Consider the following 6412-nt stretch of genomic DNA (forward strand, 5'->3'; position numbering starts at 1 on the left):
TCCGTCATTATAAAATAGATAGTTTTGCTTCTGCTGATGCTGCCTTTGGCCGTCGTGTATTGCAGCGGGTAGTTTCATCTCCTCCATCACGTGCCCCGTCTGTTAACCCTCCCTAGGGACAGGCGAGCTTTGGTATGTCCCAATCAAGTGGATTATCCATCCCTCATGCTGGAGAAGGGGCGTTGGTCTTACCTGAACGTCTTTTCTCAGCATGATGATGGATAATCCACCCCCACCCCTTTTTCTTTCATGGGTTCATGGGCACGGTGATAGAGGTCTGGAGAACAACACGCCTGACTTTGTCTGTTGCTTCGCCTCCATCGGAACTGGGCATGTGCGGCCAGGCAGGAGGCGTGGCTATCTCAGACTTAGTCTTATTGGGTACAAGGGACTTCAGGAAACCCAATCAAGTGGATTATCCATCATCATGCTGAGAAATGGCGTTCAGGTAAGACCAACGCCCCTTTTCTAGGGCTGAAAAGAGGCAAGCCACAGCAGAGGACGGCCTAGACCCACCTAATTAAAAAGAGGAGGAAATATTTGGCCCGAGGAAGCCTGGTCAGGAACCTCTGGAAACAGAGGCTGACACAGTACAGGCAATTGAATCCCCCCCTTTGTGAAGGGCCCGAAGGTCCGGGGACGATGACAGGTTTCCAAGAAGCATTGTCATTGGAACATTTACAATCTCTGATATCTCAGGCCGTCGCTCAGGCCATGGCCTCTTCAAGACACCATTGTTCCAGGACCGGGTCCATGGTTTCAAGAGGCCGTTCCCTCCTCTCGCAAGAGGAGGCCTCTGTGTACCAGGAATCAATCTCTCCTTCTCGATCTTCCAGAGGCAGGAAGTCTCCTGCAGAGGACTGTGAGCAGTCAGATCAGGGTCTGTCAGAGGATGATGGCATATCCCCAGACCCTCCACCATTCATGGTCTATTTAACCCCACTGTGTTCAAATCCTTACTTCACAAGGCCAGCAGCACTGCCAAGTTTGAAAGGCCCTTGATCCCTCAGGAGGGACCTTCAACTAGTCAGGTCACAAACGAGGTGTTTTCTCAACCCACCTACACACAACAATTTATTCCCTGTCTTTCTCTCTTTTTTGATTCAATCCAGAATAATATGGGGACACCGGGATCCTTTCCTCCGATGGGGGGAACAGACAAGAAGCTGTTCAATATAAACCCTAGCCTAGCGGAGGTAATAGAGGTCCCGAAGGTAGACGAGCCTGTAGCCGCGCTTTTTTCCCCATCCATGGTAGCCGGAGACGCAGCTGAGGTCCTGAAGTCTGAGGGTAAGAAGGCAGATATTACCTTCCGCAGGGCACACCAGGTCTCAGCGTGGGCGATCAAGGCATCTATTTCTAATTCCTTTTTTGCTAGGACTACGTTACTTTGGCTCCGCCAACTCCAGGCGAGAATTTCCTGGGACGAGGAGAGAACCCACCAGGACTTAAGGTTACTGGCGGCAACGGAATTTCTGGCAGATTCCTCCTTGCACGCGGCAAACTATTCTGCAAGGGCAATTGCACAAAACGCTGCTGCTCGTAGACTGTTGTGGCTCAAGCAATGGCGAGCCGACATCAAGGCAAAGTGGCGGTTGACAAGGGCGGCAAGCTTTTTGGTGAGGCTCTTAACCCTTATCTGGTAGAAAACAAGGATAAACGCAAGGTGTTGGTCCACCAGTCCAAAAGAACAGAGAGGAGAGTCTCTTCCTTCCCTCGCAGGCTGTCCTTTCGATCTGAGGCAGGCCCAGAACAAAACTCTTTCTCCCGTCCCTATCAGCCCAGGTCAGACCGACAGAGCGATAGAACGGGCAACAGGAACAGATTTAGACAACAATTCCAGTCGAAGCAGCCCTTTTGTGGAGCGGGGGGTTGTCCTTTTCGCAAATCCAAGTGATGGCGGGGAGGGCTCTCCCATTGGTGGCAGGCTGGCTCTCTTCGCACACAAATGGCAGGCCACCACCACGGACCTTTGGGTCCTAAATACTGTCAGATTCAGCCTCTCACTGGAATCCATCTCCAAACCCCCAAACAGTTTCCTCCCTTGCCCATTGCCAAAGGATCCGACCAAAATGAAATTCCTCAGGGAGGCCATCCAGCACCTCCTGGGCATCCAGGCGATAGAACCGGTGCAGAAGGGGCAACAGGGACGGGTTCTACTCCATATTATTTTTAGTCCCAAAGAGTTCGGGTGGTGGTGGTGGAGAGCAATTCTAGACCTAAAAAATCTGAACACCCATCTGGCATACAGGAGGTTCAAAATGCAGACTCTTCAATCAATATTAGCAGGCGTCAGAAAGGGAGACTTCCTGACGTCCATAGATCTGACGGAGGCCTACCTTCACATCCCCATCCTTCCAGAACACCAAAGGTTTCTCAGGTTCTGCCTTGCAGGCTAGCATTTTCAATTCAGAGCCCTTCCCTTTGGTCTTTCTTCGGCCCCCAGAGTATTTACAAAGGTTCTGGCGACTCTCGCCGCACACCTGCGGACAATTCCGGTGCGCATCCAATATTATCTGGACGACATTCTCATCCAGTCCTCATCAGTCCAGGTGGCGCAGTCAGATCTAACACTGACCCTAAGGGCCCTTCAGGAACATGGGTTTTCAATAAATTTCCAGAAGAGTCAAACAGTCCCATCGACCCATCTCCTTCATCTGGGAGCTGTGATAGATACACTAAGGTGCGAGGTCTACCTCTCTCGAGAACACCAAAACAGCATTCGAACCCTGGTCAGGCAAATTCGAGGGAAGGGGACCACCACACTGGCCACACTCTCCAGCTTGCTAGGCAAAATGATATCATGCATAGCAATCGTGCCGTGGGCACGGCTACACTCCAGAGACCTGCAGTGGTTCCTACTCCCATTTCAAAAAGTGGGAACCGGCACCTCCAACCAAAGGGTAAGGGTGCCACTAAGGGTTCTGAAATCGCTCAAGTGGTGGTTGTCCCCAGCGATGGTAAAGGGACACATATTCAAGGAAACCGCCTGAGTCACTCTGACTACGGATGCCAGCCTGTTCGGTTGGGGAGCGCACCTGGATTCACAACTGGCACAGGGCCAATGGTCCAGAGGAGATTTAAGACACAACATAAACTGGTTGGAGCTCAGAGCCATACATCTGGCCCTTCGTCACTTTCACAACGCAGTGGCAGATCAGCACGTCCTAGTTCTCACGGACAATGTGGCAGCCAAAGCCCACATCAACCGACAGGGCACGCGGTCCAGGGCCCTCATGACCGAGGCCCAATCGCTGGGAACCTGGGCCGAGAACAACCTAGTCTCCCTCAAGGCTGAGCACATATCAGGAGAAGCAAATCAACAGGCAGACTTTCTGAGCAGGGCAACGGTAGACCACTCAGAGTGGAGCCTGCACCCTGCTCTCTTCAGAGAAGCAACAGAAAGGTTCGGCCACCCAGTACTGGACTTATTTGCCAGCCCCAAGAATGCTCAGCTCCCGAGGTTCTTCTCCCATTTTCCGTCACCGGGGGCGGAGAGAGAAGATGCGCTCCAGGGGCATTGGCCGGAGGGGTTGCTATACGCCTTCCCACTGCTTCCTCTGATACAAGCAACAATCAGAAAGATATTGCAGGAACAAGCAGAGGTGATACTCATTGCACCACACTGGCCAAGACGGCCGTCGTTTGCCAACCTCATAAGTATTAATATATCTCCTCCATGGAGGATTCCGCATGATCAAATCCCCCTCAGTCAAGGGGCTCTACTACATCCAGAGCCACAGTGGCTCCAATTAGCCGCCTGGCACTTGAACGGAGCCTCCTAGAAGGGGAGACCTTTTCACAAAGAGTGATTAAGACAATCCAGGCCTCAAGAAGGCCTACAACTAACAGAATTTATGACTCCACGTGGAAAAATTATTGCAGCTGGTGCACAAGATAGCAGCTAGACCCCTTTAGTATTTCTATCCCAAGGATCTTAGACTACTTAGCCGAGGGTCTGGATAGGGGCTTAGCACCCAACACAATTCGTAGACAAGTGGCCGCCCTATCCACTATTCTTACATACGGCAACTCTGAACCACTAGCCAGGCATCCAGTGGTGCGATCCTTCATTAAGGGCGCAACAAGCAACAGACCACCCGTGGTCCACAGATATCCATCCTGGGATCTGTCTAAGGTCCTACAGGCCATTACCTCATCTCCATTTGAACCTGTCTGGACCTGCACGTTACAATACTTGACCCTTAAGGTCGCATTTCTGGTTGCTGTTACTTCAGCAAGGCGCATTTCAGAGTTGGCAACATTATCAATTAGAGAAGATCTCTGTACCTTCCACACTGACAGGGTGGTCCTACGTTTGGACCCCTCCTTCATTCCCAAGGTCAATTCCCTATTTCACAGGGCACAGGAAGTGGTGCTATCAGATTTTTGCCCTCAGCCCTCCCATGAATTGGAGCACAAATGGCACACCTTAGACTTTTGCAGGGCCTTAAGACAATACATTAAGTGAACGGCACCCTTCTGCAAATCGGAAGCCCTGTTCGTTTCCTTCCACTCACACTCAAGAGGTCGAAAGGTCACAGCATCCACAATCGGCAGATGGATCAGGAAGTGCATAGCAGAGGCATACCAGGGGCAGTCGCTAGCAGTCCCCAGACAAATCACTGCATACTCCACTCGCAGCGCTGCCATATCAGCAGCGTGGGCGACTCAGGTACTGATTGAGGAAATATGTAGGGCGGCAACGTGGGCGTCACCTTCCCCCTTTATAAGACACTACAAGTTAGATAGGTTTGCATCAGCGGAGGCCTCATTTGGCAGGAGGGTCCTCCAATGCGTAGTATCAGAGAGTGGGACACAGGCCCAGACTGCTTCCCACCCACAGGGAGAGTGAGGCTTTGGTATGTCTCATTGGTAGATTCTTCACTTGTCATGCTGGAGAAGGGGCGTTGTCTTACCTGAACGCCTTTTCTCAGCATGACGATGGAGAATCCACTCCCACCCTTAGGGCCAGTCAGGTCCTGTGTCGGGATAAGATTGAGCCAACACACGGAAACATAGCCAACAGCTTTCGCCTCAGTCGAGATTGGGAAAGGGAGGACCCAGGAAGAGAGGCGGAGCAAAATTGGCTGACTTAGTCTACGGGCAGAAGACAAGCAAAACCCATTGGTGGATTCTCCATCGTCATGCTGAGAAAAGGCGTTCAGGTAAGACGACGCTCCTTCCAACTTGTCACGGCCAACTTGCCATGGCTACCTCACCACAGCAGGACAACTCGGCACGGCCAACTTGTTGTGGGCCAACTTGCCGGAGGACAATTTAACAATTCAATTTAATTATTTAAAATAAATTAAACATTATTTTAATTTTTGTTGTTCACATTTCATCCTGTCCCTTCTTTTGCATCCTTTCTTTAATGATTGTATTCTACCATTTCTTTGATAACTCTTGTCCCGCAGCGAGTTGTCCCACAGCAAGTTGGCTATGGTGAGTTATCCTGTAGTGAGTTGGCTGTGGCGAGTTGGCCACAGTGATTTGGCCACGGCAAATAGTCATAGAGCCCTGCATTTCCCCATTTATGTAACAACTGTATGCTAGTGTGGCTGTAGTGTACCACTTTGGCAAAGCAATGCTGCACATGGCATAGAGATTAGTGGAAATCAGAATCTTTTCAACTGGGCAATCATAGGTATACTGAAAATAAGCTGCCTTGTATTCAGTGGGGTATGTGTCCTGGTGAATGCACATAAAATTGCAGTTGGAGTTTTATATATCCTGTGGGATGTGTGATCATGGATTGATGGTTTCTGGCCTCCTAGATATGGCACTGACTTTAAATTACTGTACTTTGGCACAGTACCAATAATTGAAACAATTATTTTGATAAGAGGCTGATATTTCCATCTGATTGCTGTACACATATTCATTGCATCCCTCTGCAACTGTTGTCTTGGTACTAAAAATAGAAGAACAGGGACTATTTTGGGACTGTTGTTTTCTAATGGACAGAGACTAGGAAACAGTTTACAGAAGCGTGGCTGTCTTGTTCCGCTTTTTTTTCTTTTTCCTTTTTAATCGTGCTTACTTCAATAATTTTAAAAAACAAATAGAATAATTGATATATTGCTGCCTTGTCAATATTTGTAGAAAGTTAGAAATAAGTTTTGTGATAAATATGTTATTTTACGTTTGCATTGTTCCTTTAAACAAAAGTGGACTTAGTTCAACAAATGTAGTACTTCCTTCGAGCCCTGGCATCTTTAAAAGTTGAATAATGAATGGACTATCTTCCAAAATAGACATATATAGATGCTTTCTTGCCTGTAGCCTTGCTTGCATCAAGCAAGAATCCTCTCTATGGCCAAATTCCATTAGGTTGTTGTTATTGTTAATTTCAATATTCAAACGATTATTTTATTACCAAAAATAAGTTATCATAAATGTCATAGTG

The sequence above is a fragment of the Protobothrops mucrosquamatus genome, unplaced genomic scaffold (genome assembly GCF_001527695.2).
Source record: "Protobothrops mucrosquamatus isolate PMUCROS unplaced genomic scaffold, P.Mucros_1.0 scaffold1746, whole genome shotgun sequence".
NCBI classification, from domain to species: Eukaryota; Metazoa; Chordata; class Lepidosauria; order Squamata; family Viperidae; genus Protobothrops; species Protobothrops mucrosquamatus.